The following is an 18,595-nucleotide window of genomic DNA, read 5'->3' on the forward strand; positions in this document are numbered from 1 at the left end:
AGTATTTTCAACAGGCCCTTTGCTGTCTTGACTATGGGGCCTTTGTGAATTTATCTTCTATTGCTTTAAATATACCCTTGCTGCCATTGAAATTCAACTCTGCCTCAACTGTCCACTTCAATTCTTATCTTTTCTCTGCAGTATTTTTGAGCTACCTAGAAAGAAGTAAGCTCTCCTCCATCTGATTTCCTCACGTTCATTACCTGTATCATTCATTAGTCAAATCTTGTCTTTGGGCTGGTGTGATGGCTCATGCCTGTAATCCCAGCACTTTGGGAAGCAGAGCTGGGAGGATCTCTTGAAGACAGGAGTTCAAGGTGGCTATGAGCTGATTGTGCCACTCCAGCATGGTTGACATAGCGAGACCCTGCCTCTAAAAAAAAAAAAAAAAAGAGACAGGTGCAGTGGCTCATGCCTGTAATCACAGTGCTTTGGGAGGCCGGTGCTGGAGGAGCACTTGAGCCCAGGAGTTTGAGACCAGCCAGGGCAACATAGTGAGACTCTTAGCCCTATTTTTTAAAAATTTAAAAAATGAAAAAAGTAAAAAAGAAAAAAAAAAGAAAACAAAAAAACCTTATCTTTGTTGTGGACATTCTTTCATTTGTACGCATCTTATTCACCAACTTTATAGTCAGCTCCCAGAGCGCTCAGGAACCAAGTTAGTGTGATCTGAGGGACGAGAGAGGCTAACTTGGGTGAGAGCGGAGAGCAGCGACTGCTGCCTGTTCCTGAAGTATCCTGGGTTCTGTCATGATGCTTTCACCTGGATTCTTCCCTTTACCTCTTTCCTTTGGATTAGTGACTTTCTGGCTTTGGTTTTGGTTTTAATGTTCAGGTAGTCCTTAACCCCTTGATCCAGAGGCCACACACACTGTTACTTGTCAAGGCCTGAATCACTGCAGAGCCACTTTGCTAGTAGGGTGGCTGTTCCTTCATTCTGGTAGGCAGGTCTGTGCAATGAATGGATGCAGGTACCAGTACCACTCTGGGAATCACTATACCTCTTGCTCCTTGGTCATATAAAGGGGTATTCTGGCTCTAGCAGGACACTAGGTATCAGGTTCGGGCTTGCAGGTCAATGCTGTGACAGAATCATGTCATTGGAAAATAATCCAACTTCTGGTTAGCAGGTATAGCGACTCAACCAACCCAAGGCCTGGTTTAAAAAAAAAAAAAAAAAGTGAAGATTAGGGACCAGGAGACAGGAAGATCAGTCAGCTGGTTACAAAATTCTGGGATGCAATAAGCTTTGATAGGAAGCCTGTGTTGTTGATGCATTGTTTTTAAAATTTCTTATCTGGGTCATGTAGCCATGGCCCTCTTCAGCTGATTATATAGTAAGCTGTTGATACCTTATACTTCTTGATATTCTGTTAGATCACTCAAGATTGTTTGGTTGCATGCAAGACAATGACTTGGGTAACCTAACTAAAGAGAACATTTAAGGGCTTTGTAAATAAAAAGCTAGGGATAAAATTTTAGATGCAGCTTAATCCAAGAGTCCAAATGCCATTAGAACCACGTCTCTCCCATTTTCACTTCTCCTCTCTTCTGGGTTGACGTTATTCTCAGGCCCAAAGATAAACACCATCAGTGTCTGGCTTAGGTGGTTCTTACAGCACATGGTTGTGTAGCAGAAGGAAAATACTCTTTGTCACTCTCACTCTTCATAGCAATCCCTAGAAAGGGCTCTCATTGGTCTTACTTGGGTCACATAGTTGTCTATGCAGATAGGCCAGCCTGACTTGCAGGTCTACCATTTGCTGAGGACAGTGTTTTCTTTTTATTGACAACCCTGCCAGAGCTGCAGGGAAGAGGAAAGAGGCAGTCTTACAAAGAAACTGATATAGGGAACCAAAAAAGTAACAATGTCCAAATCACCCCACAAATGCCTTCACCTTATAGATACTTAACTAATGTGTGTTGATAATGATGATGAAGTATTTGCAGGAAAAGCAAGACTAGGGATCCAAAGAGGGGGATTCTGGGCATCTGGGGGCACATGAGGGTGCTGCTGGGGGTGTGGGAAAGGTCAAGGGCACTGAAAATGAGAAAAATTTTGCTCCAAAAGGAGGCTGGGAGCTAGGCACCTGTAATCCTATCACTTTGGGAGGCTGAGGTGGGAATTCGAGACCAGCCTGGGCAACCTAGTGAGACCTGTTTCTACAAAAAAACCAACCCAACCCAAACCAAAACAACCAAAAAGAGGCTTGGGTGAGGGATGTTGCTCATAGTGAAGATCCAACCTTTTTAATTTCACACTTTTGCCTGTGGCTGACGCTGACTGACAGGAAAGTATTTGCTGAGCCAAATGACTCTATAAAGATAACATGCTTTCCAGCAATTTCCTTTTTGGGGGGATGGGGTGACATGGCACACTTCCTGGTTTTGATAAATCACCCCAGATAGCAGGAGGCTTTCGTTTGCTTATATACTAGATCAATTTAAGGTCTCAAACTGTGTATTATAATTAGCAATGCAAACCTCCAGAGAATCATCTCTTACTCTAAAGAAAATATTGTGTCGATCTAGTAGAGTATTCTCATAAGCTTTATTTTTCCTCATCCCTTTACTGAGTTCTTTAGATGTCCAAGCTGACTGAGAAAGCCACTCTTTAGAAAGTAGAATCTGATGTTGAGATCTCTTTATTAATAAGCGTAGGCCCAATGGTTGCAGAATTCTCTTCTATGTTTAATGGCCCTTTATTAATTAGTCCTCAGCATCATAGAAAGAATAAAAATCAGACTATGGTTCTATGGGAGGAAGAAAAAAAAAATCTGTTGGGACAATCTGAAGTATTGAGACTCATTTTTTTTTTTTTTGAGACAGAGTCTTGCTCTGTCGCCCAGGCTGGAGTGCAGTGGCGCGATCTCAACTTACTGCAACCTCTGCCTCCTGGGTTCAAGCAATTCTCCTGCCTCAGCCTCCTGAGTAGCTGGGATTACAGGCGCCCACCACCACGCCCGGCTAATTTTTTGTATTTTTAGTAGAGAGGGGTTTTCATCATGTTGTCCAGGATGGTTTCGAACTCCTGACCTTGTGATCCGCCCACCTCAGCCTCCCAAAGTACTGGGATTACAGGCTTGAGCCACTGTGCCTGGCCTTTTTGTTTGTTTGTTTGTTGGTTTGTTTTTTGAGATGGAATCTTGTTCTGTCGCCCAGGCTGGAGTGCAGTAGCGTGATATCGGCTCACTGCAAACTCTGCCTCCCAGGTTCAAGCAATTCTCCTGCCTCAGCCTCCCAAGTAGCTGGGATTACAGGCATGCACCACCACACCTGGCTAATTTTGTATTTCGTGTTCACCATTTTAGCCAGGCTGATCTCAAACACCTGACCTCAGGTGATCCGCCCACCTCGGCCTCCCAAAGTGCTGGGATTACAGGTGTGAGCCACCGCACCTGGGGCCTCACTTCTCTTTTGTTGGAGCTCTTGGGAAAGTGGACACTTACTCTTCTCCACCAGTTAAAAGTAAGAGTACGTTCTGGAATGGGGTGAGTCCGCATGCGTGTGGAGCCAATCTGGAGGAGAGCAGAGTCAAGAGATAGAGAAAGGGACACTGAATCTTTGGTGACATTTTTGAAGCCCTGATCAAGCTTTCCTAAAGTCTACTTCTGTGTGCTAATTATGTTCCTTTTTCATAAGCTAGTTTGAGCTGGTTTTTCTCTTACTCCCAATCAAGAGTTCTGATAGTCACAACATGTAACAATAGCCTTCACCCATCAGACAGATGCTATAATGGTGAGGAATGGTTTCGTGAGTTAAGACCGCTAAGATAAGCATTTGAGGTCCAGCATTTATTTTCCCCTAATGATACTCGTCGCTTTTTCTTGACTTTCATATCACTAGGGTCCCATTCTGTGTGAACCTGCAAAAAAAAAAAAAGACCTTAATTAGTGAAATTTCATATCTAGGTTGCAGTGTGTTCAGAGAGGACTGGGCTCGACGCAGGCGTTAGGAGAAATGTATATTGGTCATCTTGAGTGTAGAATTTCTACAAATAAGAGCTGACTCTACAGAAGCAGTGTGCTGGGTTAGAAAGAGCCCTGGGCAGGAAGCAGCAGAGAATGGGGTTGTGCCTCTATTAGCTTGTGACTTGGGGATAAGGAAGTTAAGTGGCCAGGGTTCAGCTTTCTCATTTATAAAACGAAGGGCCTGAGTGAAACGGTTTGGAAGATCCTTCCAGCTCGGAAGATGTATGACTTAATGAACTGAAGCACCCAGTCAGCCCTTCCAGGGGGAGTAGGAAGCTTCTCAGCCTCCTAGGATGCCCCTAATGTGGGGCGCCCCATTGGGAGGAGGTTTCCAGTTTGCAGTGACTCACTTCAGAATGGGTAGACTGAGTAGTAATGGGCTTTACATCTGCATTCAGTGACTGCTCGATTTTTAATTTACTTTAATTTATATTGTTTTATTTTTCATTTTTTTGCGACAGAGTCTCACTCTGTTACCCAGGCTGAAGGGTAGTGGTGCGATTATAGCTCACTGCAGCCTCCAGTTCCTGGGCTGAAGCCCAAGATTAAATAGGCAGCTGCTATTTTATGAGGAGAAAAAGTTACTGTGGGTGAACACACTTCCCTCATTCGTTAATTTGAGGCAAAGAATCTAAAGGGTTAGCCCATTGGAAAGAGCACTAAGACTTGTCTGAAGTCAAAACACAAGTGAGTGCCGAGAGTCCCTGACACTTTGCCCAGGGCCGGCTCAGGACAAGGACAGATAGCCTGGGGCTGGCTGTCACTTGCTTCTGGGCTCTGCTGAGGGCTGCCCTCCTTGCACCTGTGCATTAGCAATGCTGGGTCCCCCCAGAGTGACATCCTTGCTGTGAGCAGCAGAAGCAGCAGGAGCTGTCAAAGGTGCTCTTCAAGGAGGCAATTTTTTTTTTTTTTTTTTTTTTTTGAGACAGGGACAGGGTCTCGCTGTGTCTTCTAGGTTGGGGTGCTGTGGTGAGATTGCATGATCATAGCTCAGCTCACTGCAGACTCAAACTACTGGGCTCAAGTGATCCTTCTGCCTAAGCGTCCTGAATAGCTGGGACTACAGGCACGTGCCATCATACCTGTCTAGGTTTTAAATTTTTTTTTTTTTTTTTACAGAGATGGGGTTGCACTATGTTGCCCAGGCTGGTCTCAAACTGCTGGCCTCAAGTGAGCCTCCTGCCTCTGCCTCACAAAGCGCTGGGATTATAGGTACGAGCCACCATGCCCAGCTCTTTTGTTTTTTCTTTTTAAGGATTGTGTTTCTTCTTCTTCTTTTTTTTGTTTGTATAAATTTAAAGGGTAGGCCAGGCGTGGTGGCTCACGCCTATAATCTCAGCACTTCAGGAGGCCGAGGCAGGTGAATCACTTGAAGCCAGGAGTTACCAGCCTGGCCAATATGGTGAAACCCTGTCTCTACTAATAATAAAATACTTAACCAGGCTTGGTGGTGGTGCATGCTTGTATTCCCAGGTACTGGGGAGGCTGAGGCAGGAGAATTGCTTGAACCCAGGAGGTGGAGGTTGCAGTGAGCTAAGATTGCACCACTGCACTCTAGCCTGGGCGACAGCGAGACCCTGTCTCAAAAAAAAAAAAAAAAAAAATTAAAGGGCACAAGTGCATGTTTGTTACATGGATATATTGGGTAGTGGTGAAGTCTGAGCTTTGAGCTTAACCATCACCCCAATAGTGTACCTTGGACCCATTAAGTAATTTCTCACGGTTTACCCCACTTGCACCCTTCTGTGTCTCCAATATCTATTATTCCACACTCTATGTCCATGTGTACACATTATTCTTTTTTTTATGGCTGAGTATATTCCATTCTGAGGCTCTTCCTGGGCTGTGACTCTCAGGGTGGCAGGATGCAGGATCCTTACCAGCATCTTGATTCACCACAGCCCATTCATCTCACTTTTTAAATTGAGATATAATTTTCATACTGCAAAAGTCACCACGTTAAAGTGTACATACAATCCAGCAGTTTTAGTTTATTCACGAGACTGTCTGATCATCAGCACTATCTAATTCCAGAACATTGTCATCATCCCAAAAAGAAATCTTGTACCCACTAGCTGTCATTCCTCCTTCCTGCCCTGGCATCTGCTAATTTACTTTCTGTCTGCAGATTTGCCTGTTCTGGACTTTCATATAAATGGAATCACACAATCTATGCTTTTTTGTGTCTGGCTTCCCTCATGTTCATCCATGCTGTAGGATGTATCAGCACTCTATTTCTTTTTATGGCTGAATACTATTCCTTTGTATGGATATATCGCATTTGATTTGTCTGTTCATCATTTGATTGACGTCTGGGTTGATTCTGCTTTGGGGTATTATGAATAATGCTGCTGTGGACATTTGTGTACACATTCTTGTTCAATAAAGGTTTTTATTTCTCTGGGTACAGTCCTAGGATTGGGATTGCTGGGCCATGTGGTAATTACATTTAACTTTTTTTTTTCTTTTTTTTTTTTTTGAGACAGAGTCTCACTCTGTTGCTCAGGCTGGAGTACAGCGGCGTGATCTCAGCTCACTGCAACCTCTGCCTCCCAGGTTCAAGTGATTCTCCTGCCTCAGCTTCCCAAGTAGCTGGGATTACAGGCGCCCACCACCATGCCTGGCTAATTTTTGTATGTTTAGTAGAAATGGGGTTTCACTATGTTGGCCATGTTGGTCTTGAACTTCTGACCTCAGGTGATTCGCCCGCCTCAGCCTCCAAAGTGCTGGGATTACAGGTGTGAGCCACTGCGCCCAGCCACGTTTAATTTTTTAAAGAACTGCCAAACTCTTTTTTACATCATTTATCTCTTTTTAACTGCAGGGGCACAAAGAAAAATGGAAATTGCTGTCATCTTTGGCTGGAAAGGATGGTGCTATCATGTTATTTTTTATGTATCTCTCTTATAGCACATTCTTTGCTCTCTGAGGTGATAGTCAATAGTGAGCTGGAAAGAATTTCCACAATGAAATTGGAAAGGCCTGGAACAGTGCCTTAAAATTTCTGAGTCCTTTGTTTTCTCATCTGTAAAATGTGCCCGGGATCGCTGTGAGTTGTGAACAAGACAACAGTCATAGAGCTCTTAGCAGGGGTCAATGCTAAGTGGCAATTGACTCAGTGCTATGCTCCTTGATCCTCTCCAAGCAAGGAATGGTGTCCTTGCTCTCTGCGTGCTCAGCACCTGGCAAGGGTCCTGACATTAAAGAGCTTGTTCAATAGTTGTTCAATGGATGAATCCATGATGAGGAGATGCTTGAAAGCATCCATGAGCAAGAAAATGCCTGCATGTAGTAGGTGTTCAATAAATGTTAGGCAATGAGATGAATGTATCAAAAAGAGCATTAAAACTGCAGGAAAAATGCTATTCTTAAAGAAGCTCCCAACAGAAATATTTTTCTTGGCATTTGGGAGACTCTGCCTAAGATCACTCATAGGGAACATATGTGCAGCTGTCTCTTCCCCTTTGAAATTAATTGGTCTTTGCTCAAGCTTCTGTCTGTCTCCATAGAGGAGGAAGTGCCTTCTTCTATTTCATGGCGTAGTAATCACGTGACATTTTCCTGTCTCTCATCATTGGAGCTGAGTAGTGGGAGGGCCAGAGAAAGCCTGTCTGACCTGTCTGAATGATACTGTTTGCTGCTTTTATGCCCGGGCATCCCGGGCCATGCTGGGATGCCGTTCTGGACATGCCAGGGACAGCCTGGCACACAAGGAGATAAGACAGTTTAGTTTAACACAAATTGAATGATTCCAGCCTCAAGTCCCAATCAAAGAGATTTACTGTGTTTTTAAAAAGACACGAATGTTGACTAGTGAAAAGATGCATGGAGACTGCACCAAGCAAGGAGCCTTATAGGAACCATTAAATCAATGTGGCTACAGCATATCTTAGTTGTGATCCCTCAGAAATATAAATCAACCTCGTACTCTGAGATTCAGATACGCTCTCCAGATAGCTGGCGCTTTTAAGAATGGCACAAGTTTCTGTTAAAAGACCTTAAAATGCACAAAAGATGTATCAATAAGAGCCAGGGCAAATTCCCGTTTATGAACAGGAATAATTTTGTCTGTTGTGTATACAGAGGTCAGGCAAAGTACATTTATTTATGTAACTCAGGCAGAAGCATCCTGTTGAGGGGAGGATGAGAAGGAATGGGGGATCCTGGTTTCTTACAGATGGTCTGTCCCTATTGATCACGTTCAAACGCTTGAGTCCCTGTTTCATTTTCTCTGGGAAGAAGGGACTCACTTATCAATTCACCACAAAATACGTCGCATAGCATGGGTTGGGCGTGCCCTTCTGGTGACAAGGAGCTCTATGCTGGGCTGATGGTGAGAATGAGGTGTCTTTTTGGGGAGTTTTGCGGGCTGTGTTGGATGATCTTATATGCGTAACCCCTGTATGGTGATCATTTCTTATGGGGAGAAAATGTGGGGCTGAAGGTGAAAGAAATTACTCTTTGTCCAAGGAGCTTACTGCACTTTTGTAAATAACACTTCAAATTGAGTGGGTCAGTATGGAACACTGCCTGGCATGGGGAATAAGGAGATGAGATTATAGGTTCACGGGGGTTTTTATTTTTTTATTTTTATTTTTTGCCACTTTAGAAGACTCACATGGTTTGACCTTGGACAAGTCACTTCCTTTTTCTGGGGCTCTGTTTCTTCTCCCCAGTAGGAGCATCTGACTAATCACTGCTTTCCAAATTGCTCTGTGAGAAGACCTAGGTTTTGTCAGATAATTCTGTGGCAGCTGGGAATGGGGGTAGAGGCAGGCACATGGGGTTCTGGAGCCCCAAACTCTCCTTTAAAGCAGTTTTGCTTTTCCTGTTCTATACTTTAGCATTCATTCCATGGTGTTATTTGCAAAATGAGATATCCTACTCAAAAATATTGAAAACCCACTGGACTTGTGTGTCTCTTACATTTCTTTTTCACTTTAAAATTTGGAGCCCTGCATCTCTAGCCGTTCCCTGCTCCCCAGGTCCTTTCTTTGTGCTGGGGGAGGTGAGTTGTCAAAATGAGGCTGTGGACCTACCAAGCCTTAGCTCAGTGTCACTGTGAGAGCCCATTTCTCTGATTCAGGACCTGCCACAAATGCGCAGAGGCTCAACCCATGGAAGGGGAGCTGAGGAGCCTGCCAGCTCTCATTACAAGTTTCAGGCATTCTGATGACCTCATTTAGGAATAGGTGAGTCTCTGCATCTGGCTGTTAAGTCCCAGGAACCCAGAAACTTGTCATTCTTTTAGGATTTACTAAAAGAAAGGGCTGCGTGTCTCACAAAAGAGGACTCCAGAGTGGTATGAGCGGGCTATTTTTTTGCTTAAAATATATTGCCTGATAGCCTGAAGGCCGGCTCAGGAAGAGGGCTGGGGAGGCAGGGTAACACCCTGTAACTGGCTGCTTGGTGTGTATGCTAATGAAGTGACCATCTGCATCAAATAATTATTAGTGGTCTCCCCTGACTGATCTCCATGTGCTGACACAGACTGAGAGGAGGTGTCCCCTTTACGGCCGCTGCAGCCCGGGGAGGGGAGGCTGAGGAGGAGATCATGTGTATTCCTCCACTTCAAGGCACACAACCTGCTGAGTGGACAGGTGCTGGCAGTGTGATGTCCATGGGCAATGAAGCCTGCCTGTCCTCCGAGCTGACATCTATATCTCCGTCGATCTGGATTTCGAAACTGACACAACATAAGGAATGTCACTCTCTATTACTCCATATTCACATTCGCCTCCATTGCGTTGGAAATCCTCTGAGCAAATGTCTTGATCACAACTGCCCTCTTCTTTCAGCTGGACGGGATAAGCCACCGCAGTGGGGCAGTGGTGTGTGTTATCAACCTTCTGGCTGTGTCTCCTGATTGTGGGTGCTGTCCAACATTTGCTAGAATGGTGAAATGATTGCAAATTGTTTTTAGGGTTTCATAATTCTGGCCAAGTCCGGTTTTTCCTTTGTTAGTGAAATAGAGTTGGCATTTAGATCAGATATTTGCATGCCTTCGTGCATGGCAAGTTTCATTTGTTACCTTTCAAAATAGTTAACGTCACTTTGGTACCTGGACACCAGCACAGTGCAAGTATAACTCAGCTCTGCCCATGCAACTCACTCTTGTCTCAGGTGTTCTGACTTTGGCTCCCCGACAATTCTTTCTCTGGCACTTTCTCCAGTCCTGAGAAAACCTCTGGCAGGGCAACTGCAGGCCTGACTGGGCAGACACCATCCAGTGAGTGCTTGTGTGAAATTTTGTACAACTAGAAGCAGAAAACCCATTTCTGTTTGCTGAGAGGAGCTAAGAAAATCTTTTGAGATTTTGAATTTGTGTTTTGTGACTGAGAGAACGAGATATCGAATGTACTTCCACTTGTGTTTTAAGGCAGGATTTTAGAAGGTCACTGCAGGGGAGGGGTTTTCTTATGTACAGGATGGCAGTTTCATTGCTTTTAAATAAAAACACATCTAGATATATTTAATGTTCCTTTAAAAAACAGAAAATAAAGAAAACCTTTTATTTATATCTATTTATTCTCTGTCTATCTATCAATCAATCATCTATTTAGCTACCTCTATCATCTATACATCATTCTAAAAATCCAGCACTAATATACTTTGTCGTTCTGGGTAAATACACTTCAGGACTTTTCTGGGAAGACTGAGAGACCTCAAATAGGACATATGCAGACTAGATAAATTTATTAGTGAAATAGTTAAATTCTTAATGAGAAATTTCATGTTTGACTTCCAAGTCAGTCGAAATAACACACTGGCTTTAATTATAAGCCTTTTATTTGCTTTCCATTTGTGCAGCTCCTTTATGTCATTATTTGAAACTAGGCTCTGAGAGGTACAAGAAGGTGGACTAAGCACACACAGTGTTCCCCTGTTCCAGGTCATTAGAAATGATAGAAATACGCACATACATGTGCATGTATATGCACACAAACATGTTAATACATACATATACATATACATGTATTCAGAGACTAGAGTAGGAATCTTCCCATGGACCATAAACTGTGAGGAATCCTGGCAAGGAAAAACAGACAGAATCAGGTTGAAGAAGAAGCTCCAATCAGAGATGCTCAGAGAAGGTACTCTTTGTTGGAGGTGGAGGTGGAGGACCCTTGAAGCAGGGGAGATTTGGAGGCAACTAACATGCCACATGCCCGTCTGGTGGTAGGTGATGGTTCCAGAAGGGAAACCCAGGCCTTTCCTCTCTAGTGGCCATATTTCCACCACAGTTTGTAGAATAAGCACAGGAGACTAGCAGGGTGTACACAGCACAAAGTAAGTAGAAATTTGGCTGCATCTTATTAATTTGAGCACTGTACTTTAGTTAAGTGTTTAATTCAGGATTAATTACAATTGTTTCTTTTTCTTGGATTTCATATTTTTTGCTTTAAGAAATTGGCTTTTGTGAGGTATAATTTATATGCAAGAAAATGGACCAATTTTAAGCAGACAATTCAATAAGTTACTTAGTTGTACTGTAAGTGTACAATTCTGACAAATGTATACAGTGTGTAACCACTGCTGCAATCATGATAGAGACATAGTTCCTCAGAAAGTTAAACAGAGTTATCCTGCAATCTGGTAATTTCCTTTCCCTGGGGGTGTACCCAAGACAAAAACATGTTCACGCAAAAATGTCTACACAAATGTCTACAGCAGCAAACTTTATCGCCCCAAAAAGTTCTCTTGTGCTGCTTTATAGGCATTCCTCTCCTCCTACCTCTTATGTATGACCATCACTGATTTGCCTTTTGTCAGTAGAGTTTTGACTTTTCTAGAGTTTTATTTACACGGAATCACACAGCGTGTGGTCCATTGTAATTGGTTTCTTTCGTCTGGCTTACATTTTTTAGATTCATCCATATCGTTTTGTGTATCATTGGTCTGTTCCTTCGTATTTCTAGGTAGTGGTCTGTTATTTGAACATACAGAGGTTTGTTTATCTGGTCAACAGTTGATGAGCATTTAGATTGTTTCTAGTTTTTGGTTCACATGAAGGTTTTGAATGTTAAATCTTGCATTCCTGGGATGAATGCTATAAACATTTGTGAAAACGTTTATTTTCATTGCTTTTGGATAAATACCTGAAAGGGATTGCTGAGTCATATGGTATGTGCATTCTTTAAACAAACTTTTTAAACTGTTTTTCAATGTGGTTGTATCATTTTATATTTCTGCCAGCAATGTATGATGGATGGTTCTAGTTCTTCCACTTCCCTTGTCATCATCCTAGTCAGCATCGTCTTTTAAATTTTAGCCATTCTATGAGTGTGGAATGGTATCTCATGGTTTTCATATATGTATTTCCTGAAAGGCTAATGATGGTAAACATATTTTCCTTGTTAATTTGCCATTTATATATCTTCTTTAGTGAAGTGTTTATTCTAATTTTTTGTCCTTTTTTTTGCCGGTTAATTTTTTTTTTTTTTTAAGAGAGACAAGGTCTCACTCTGTCACTCAGACTGGAGTGCAGTGGTGTGATCATAGCTCACTACAGCCTTGAACTCCTGGGCTCAAGCGATTCTCCCATCTCAGGCTCCTGAGTAGCTGGGACTACAGGCGTGCACAACCATGCCCGACTAATTTTTTAATGTTTTGTAGAGAGAGTCTCACTTTGTTTCCCAGGCTGGTCTCAAATTCCTGGCCTCCTCCTGCCTGAGCCGCCTAAAGCACTGGGATTACAGGTGTGAACCCAACCCTGTCCTGTTTTTAAGTTGGCCTGTCTTTTAATTATTGAGTTTTATAGATACAGGTCTTTTATTTGACATATATTTTGCAAGCATTTTCTCCCAGTCTGTGAGAGAAAGAAATTCACCTTGCTCCTGATCTTAGGGTGAAAATACTTAGTCTTTCACCATTAAGGATACTGTTTGCTGTAGGCTTTTTGTAGCTGCTCTTTATCCAGTTGAGGAAGTTTCTATTTCTACTTTGCTGAGAGCTTTTATCATAAATGAAGGCTGACTTATGTCAAATTCTCTTTCTGAATCTATTGAGATGAACTTGTGGTTGTTCTTTTTGCATTTATTAACATGATGATTATATCAATTGGTTTTTAATGTTAAATCTTGCATTCCTGGGATGAATTTCACTTGGTTATAAGGTGTTATCCCTTTTATGTATTGATGGATTTGATTTTCTCAAACTTTAAAAAAAATTTTAATGTTTATATTTATTAAGAAAATTGGTTGTAATTTTCTCTGATAATATCTTGTGTGGGTTTTGTATTAAGGTAATGTTGATGTCATAACATGAAATGGGAAGTATTGTATTCTTCTGGAAAAATTGAGTATAGAATTTGTATTATTTAATTCTTAGATGTTTGGAATAATTCATCAGTGAATTCCTTATGTGAAGTTTTCTGGAGTTTTCTTCATATGAATGTTTTAAACTATGAATTCAATTTACTTAATAATTTAATTTAATTCTTTATTGTGAAGGGGCCATTCAGATTATTGATTTCTTCTTGAATGAGGTTTGCATCTCAAAGAATTTTTCATTCCATTTAAGTTATCAAATTTATTGGCATCAAATTCATAATATTCCCTTATTATCTTTTCAATTGCTATCGAAAATGTAGTGATGGCCTATCTTTCAGTCCTGATGTTGGTGATTTGTATCTTCTTTTCTTTATTTTTCATCAGTTTGGCTAGAGTTTTATCAATTTGATTTATATTTTCAAAAAACAACTTTTGTTTCCATTGTTTTTCTGTTTTCGTTTAAATTAATTTCTATATGTACATGCATACACAAGTGAACACACGCAGACTTGTTTTATGGCCCCCAGTATGATCTATTCTGGTGATTGTTCTAGGTGTACTGAAAAAAGAATATACCTTCTGCCGCTGTTGACTGGAGTGTTTTATAAATGTCAGGTCAAATTCATTGATAGTGTTGTTCAAATCTTCCATAGCTATACTGATTTTCTGTCTACTTGATCTATCAGTTACTGAGAGAGGAGTGTTAAACTCTCCAACAATAACTGTGGATTCATTTATTTTTCCTTTGAATTTTGTCAATTTTTCTTCATATATTTAAAGACTCTGTTATTAGGTACATATATTTAGGATTATTGTGTCCTCTTGATAAGTGGATCCCTTTGTCATTATAAAATATCCTTATCCTAGGTAATATTCTGTGTTCTAAAAATCTGCCTTGTCTGATATAGCCATTCCAACTTTCGATTCGTGTTTTCATGCATAAAATTTTCCATCCTTTTACTTTTAACTTATCCATGTCTTACTCTCCACCCTGCCTTGCCCTGTCCTGCCTTGCCCTTCCTTTCTTTTCTCTGTCTCTTTCTCTCTTTTGACAGAATCTTGCTGTTGCCCAGGCTGGAGTGCAGTGGCATGATCACAACTCACTGCAGCTTTGACATCCTTGGCTTAAGTGATCCTCCCACCTTAGCCTCCTGAGCTGAAACCACAGGTAGCCGCCACCATGCTCAGCTAACTTTCTTTGTATTTCTTTCTTTCTTTTTTTTTTTTTGGAGAGACAGGATCTCCCTTTTTTGCCCAGGCTGGTTTCAAACTGCTTCAAGCAATCCTCCCATCTCAGCTGCCTAAAGTGCTGGGATTACAGGTGTGAGCCACCATGCCCAGCCTAGATTAATTTTTTTATGGTTTCATTTCATCTTTTCTTTTAACTTAGTAGCTATACATTTCCAATTTTTATTACTATTTATTGGTTATAACACTCTTGTTTGTTAGTCCCATCATTTCTGTTATTTCTTTGCTTGTTTCCATGTATTGATTTTCTATTGCTATAGAACACATTTTCTTGTTTCTTTTCATACCTTGTAATTTTTTAAAAATCAGATATTGTATGTTGTGAAGGTTATACTGTTACTTGCTGGATTTTGTGCACTGTTAAGTGACTTCGAATTAGCTTTTCTTTTTGATTTGCTTTTATAGTTTGTTAGGGCAGTTTCACAGCAATCTTTAATCTAGGTCTAATTTAATCTCGTTGTTAAGGTAATACCCTTTTGTGGATCCTACCCGATGCCCCATATTATGAGATCTTTCTGATTTACCAAGCCAGATTAAATAACCTGGAAGTTCTGGGTTTTCGTGAAACCATAAAGGATTAATTGATTTCAGTTAACTACTTTGCCTGGTGGAGTACAAATTATTTCCAGCCCTGAACAAGCTTTGGAAATTATTCTGTGTATCACTGCCGGTGATTCTTTTTCTCAATCCTGGCAATTTCTTCTCCTTCTCCTCTTCTTCCTCCTCCTCTTCCTCCTTCATCTTTGCAATTGCAGATCAGTACTCAGCCAAATACTTGAGGACCTTCCTTTATAGATACTGGAGTTCTCTCTGTATATACAGTCCTTTCGCTCCCGGTTTCTCTGCCCCTCAAGTTTTAGCTGCCTTGGCTTCTCTGATTTCTAGTCTCTGACTCTACAACTCAATAGAACTGCTGGTCTGTGTTTGGATTCATCCTCCCTGTCCTGCAGCCTGAAAATGGCTTTCACCAACTGTAGCTAGTGACTATCTTCTTGACATCACAGTCTCACACTGCCTGTTGTTTAATGTCTGAAAACCAGTCACAGGTTTTGTTCTATTTTCCTCTTGTTTAAGCAGGAGGATAAATTCAGTTTCTGATATTTCATCTATAAGCAGAAGTTGTCTTATGTGTTATTTTCTCTTGCCAAAAGCATTTTAGAGTTGGAAAGTAACAAGTTCAGGGGAAATTTAAAGGCACATCCTTTATCTTCCATCTCTCTGCCTCCAAACAGAACCTTTAATGTAGCCCACTGGCCTGCCACAACTCCAGAACTTTTTAAACTTGGCCGTATTGACAAATCAATTGAAAATAAAAAAGATGGGCTGGATCTGTTTACTACACACTGAGCTCCTCATGGACGTGTGCTGTTTGCCTCTAGGAACGCCCCACAGCGTGGCCTGATGCTTCTGAGGACCTACCAGAGGTGGTCCTGTTTTTTGGCTTGACCATTTTACATTTGTTTTTCAGAAGAACGAAGGTTAGCACTTATCCCTGTGCCTGAGAGGATCCTCTCTGAGAATATGTCTATTGAAACACTTGAGTGACAAGGACCATTAGTGGTAGCAAAAAAGCTCAAGAAATTTGATGTAAGTTCTCAAAAAAAATGTAATGTAAGTTACATTAAAGAACCACTAGGGGCAAAGGGAAGTGAATGTGTCCTTTCGAGCAGGACAAGTTGAAACAGCATGGTACACACATTTTGTTGAAATTTCATATTTTCTACTAAAAATTCCTGAAGACATCTATGGATTTAACTGTGTATGCTTCCGATTTTGAAATGGTATATTCCTCGTATTCAGTGGTTGAATGCACCCAAATCCCTGCTGTTCCTTGACTACTGCATAATGAGTTTTCAAGAGCTGGCCTGTGCAAACCCTGCTACACTTTGTCAGCCACGTATGGGATTAGGCGTATGTTTTACTCACTCTTTCTCTTTCCATCCTTAGCACTACAGAATAACAGGAGCTGACCATTTGTTACTTTGTTTTTGAAAGTTGCCCACATCTGTTCTGCTGGCTTCATGAGTGGATGTCTTCTCCATGGCAAGATTATAAATATGGTATGGTGATCAGGTCTGGAAGGTCTCTTGCATTTCCTCCGGAGGCTGGTACAGTGCTGGAGACAGAAAAGGCACTGGGCTTTTAGTGACTTACGAAGCTAGATCAAGTTAGCTAGGAGTTCTGGGTTTTCTCAAAACCACCAAGAATTAATTGCTTTCAGTTAACTACTTTTTTCTTTGAGTCCTGCTGTACAGAACTGTCTTCTATTTCTCTGCTCTTAGCTGCATGGGGTGGTAGGAGAAGGAGGGGGATTAGGGGATGGAATCGGTAGTCAAGTCCTTATCCCCTGTGTGCCCGAAGTAGAGGAAGGAGCCATGCTGTCATTTCTGCTAGCCATCCAGACGTCTTTGTGTGGTAAGGAGAGCTGCAGTCATTGCTTTCAGTTTACTAATGGGAAACAGAGACTGAGAGGGGCTGAATAATTCGTTCATGGTTATTTGGGTAGAATTAAGAGAAAGAGAGGACGGCTTTCCTAATTCCACTGCTCCTGCCATTGTGCTTCCCGTGTGGTCCAACAACTCAACTAAGTGACATTTGCTCTTTAAAAAGCGCAGATTTGCTTTTCTAAAGGGAGCACATTTTATGAAGTGGATAAATCAATTTAAGATGTCTGGTCAAATCAAGGAACGAGGAGAAATGGTTAGTGTTCTGAGCATAACACATGAGCATAACTCTGGCGAGTTCATGACAGCTCCTCCATTCTCCCTGACCACGAGCTCCACTTCAGCCTTCTTTCTTTGGGGGTGGGGAAATCTCAAATTGCATTTATCCCAGAATAATAATTAATGCCCTTGCAAAAATTAGTTTTCAGAATTCTATATGGAAAGCGTTCATCTTTATTTCCCCAGTATTTTAAAGGTGTCACTTTAAAAATCCTATGTACAATCTTCAGTGTAAAATAAGCCAGTGTGGTTTTGTAGATCACACACCATTCCATAATACAACTGGTCTACTAATGGGGCCTTAGACACCTGAGATACACACTGCATGGTGTTTCATGATTTAAAAAAATATTTTGTCATTCAGTGAAAGGCAAGAATAGCAACTTAACCTAAAAAAGTCCTTTTGATTCAAACTCCTACGTGGCCACTGTTTTCTATGTTCCATACCCAGTGTGCAATTAGTCGAGGTGTGTGCCTCTGAATTCTTCAAGGGTTAAAATTAAACATCCGGCACCTAGTAGCAAATGAGCAATTCGGTTGCTTTCTCTTAGGCCATCAGTCTTTTATAAGCCTATTATGAGACCAACTCTTCTCATTACCAGGCCAAACCTAAACTATTAAATTGAGGCTAGTATTTGAGTTAAGGGTGTTATTGTAATTGTTTTAAATTTTGAGACGGGCTCTCACTGTGTTACCCCGACTGGAGTGCAGTGGCACAGTCTTGGCTCATTGCAGCCTTGACCTCCTGGGCTCAAGTGATCTCCCTGTCTCAGCCTCCTGAGTAGCTGGGACTACAGGTATGCACCACAACGCCCAGCTAACTTTTGTGCTTTTTGTAGCGAAGGGGTTTCACCATGTTGCCCAGGCTGATCTTGAACTCCTGAGATGAAGCTCTCTGCCTGCCCCAGCCTCCCAAAGTGTTGGGATTACAGGCCTGAGCCACTGCGCCAGGCCTTATTGTAATCTTAACACATAAAAATGTAAGGCTTGGTTAAGATTAGGGGAATATCTTGAGCTTGGTTCTTTTGGGGGAGGCTATATTTCTATTGTAAAAATCCACCCCAATTTCACCAGAGGGAACTATCTTATTATAGTCAGGAAGATATGAGGGTGTTGTTCTTTGGAACTGGGCTGCCCAGTGCAGTCCCCATTAATCACCTGTGCTACTGAACACTGGAAGTATGGTTCATTTAGATTGATAGCCCTGGTTTAGCTCTTTTCCTGCAGTGGTGGGTTACTTCTCATCGTCAGAAAAAGCAGGCACCGAAGGGGAGTGGTCAGCTAAGCCAGACATAAAGCAACAGGAGGACTGAGCTCACTAAGTTTGTGGACTCTGAATTCTGAGTTTGGCCCTTGGGCTGTTGGTGAACATGGTCAACGC

At 41.7% G+C, this 18,595-nt stretch overlaps 1 long non-coding RNA gene across 4 annotated transcripts in view; it reads left to right on the top strand.

The window, feature by feature from the left end:
- The window catches only part of LOC103879636, an 81,480-nt gene that overhangs the window by 57,975 nt on the left and 4,910 nt on the right, over nt 1-18,595 (top strand). The gene's annotated exons all lie outside the window — the stretch shown is intronic.

Source organism: Papio anubis, chromosome 19, assembly GCF_008728515.1.
Source record: "Papio anubis isolate 15944 chromosome 19, Panubis1.0, whole genome shotgun sequence".
Lineage (NCBI taxonomy): Eukaryota > Metazoa > Chordata > Mammalia > Primates > Cercopithecidae > Papio > Papio anubis.